The 1,418-nt window shown below is 48.1% G+C and overlaps 1 protein-coding gene across 2 annotated transcripts in view; it reads right to left on the bottom strand.

Moving 5' to 3' along the window:
* SMG1 (SMG1 nonsense mediated mRNA decay associated PI3K related kinase) overlaps positions 1 to 1,418 on the bottom strand; it is a 117,676-nt gene that overhangs the window by 101,702 nt on the left and 14,556 nt on the right. The window lies entirely within an intron of this gene.

The raw sequence follows: 1,418 nt of genomic DNA, 5'->3' as shown, positions 1-1,418 counted from the left end.
TTGGGGGGAGGTCAGGGCAGAGGGCTGGAGGAGTGTGGGGGTGCAGGGCAGAGGGCTGAGGTGCTCGGCTCGTGGGGGTGCTCCCAGCCCCCTGCCCTGAGCGGCTCATGGCAGGGGGCTGGGAGGGGTATGCCCTGTTCCACCTCCTTCCCCAAGGCCCGTCCCTACCTCTCTCTGCCTCCTCTACGGAGCAGGGAGCACGCTGCCACTCGGCTCGGCTCTGCTCCGCTCCCCCTCGCAAGGGCCGTCGCAGGCAGGGAGAGAGGGGAGGAGGACGAGGAGGGGGGGCCGGAATGCACCACGTTGTGGGAAGAAACGGGGGGGGTGGGGAGAGCTTGGCTGCCACAGGACCAAGCTTCCCTCCTCCCCCTTCTTCCCCCAGCGTGGCGCTTTCCGGCCCCTCCTCCTCCTCCTCTCACCGGGCAGGCAGCGTGCCACTCAGAATTGGCTCGTGTGCCGTCTTTGGCACACGTGCCGTAGGTTGCCGACCCCTGCTGTGGAGGAACTTAAATCTGCTCCAAGGTAATTCCTCCTTGTAAGTAGGTATATTGTTCGTGAGGAGCTGCGTAATACTGAGATGAGATTTAAAGGGAAAGTGACTGTGGGAGAGTTAAAGCTGCAAAGTAAGAGTTGTTACCCTTTTCAAGGGTCAGGAAATTACAAATGACTTTTCAGGCAATTCCTTTGCAGTATGAAGTGTAAACTGTGATGTCTCAGAATTGGAGATTTTAAAAACCAAATCATAATAAGACTATCACACTAACATGTCTCAAAATAATTATACAATATGAATTTTTACCAAATAGTTTCAGTACCTCTCAAGTACAGTGCAAAAGTATAGCAGTAAGTTTAACGTTAGGAAGTTATTTAGCACACACAAGGTAACTACATAACAAGAAACTGGGGGAAAACTATAAAGGTGCATTACTTTTATTAAGTGTGTTGGATATACTTTATAAACTTATTTAACATGACATAATGAAAAAAAAAAAAGTGTGGGGCGGTGACAAACCGAAACCTCAACATTCATTTTCTCCCCATATGTACCAAGCGAATTTGACTTTGAATGCTGTAAAATTTAATGGATATGCAAAACCAATAACTTCAGAATATTTAAGTCCACTATCTTAAGTTATTAAGACCAAACTCTTTTAAATGCTTCCTTATAAGTAGCATTGGAGGTTTTAGGTTAAATCCAGTAAAACTATATCCAACAAAAATGATTTTTATACAACACACTGAATGATACCTGAGTTTACGTTGCTGAAAATTATTCACAGAGGGGGCTGTTCAGCAAGCCCTAACGATCTCCCATACTCATTATGAGCACAGCTTTGGAGCTGTGCTCCAGCTCCGCTCCAGCTCCAGGCAAAAACCTGCAGATCCACTGCTCCGGAGCTGCTCCGCACTCCAGCTCC

Source organism: Terrapene carolina, unplaced genomic scaffold (genome assembly GCF_002925995.2).
Source record: "Terrapene carolina triunguis isolate 2854851 unplaced genomic scaffold, T_m_triunguis-2.0 Scaffold93, whole genome shotgun sequence".
Lineage (NCBI taxonomy): Eukaryota > Metazoa > Chordata > Testudines > Emydidae > Terrapene > Terrapene triunguis.
This window is presented reverse-complemented; position numbering and strand designations above follow the sequence as displayed.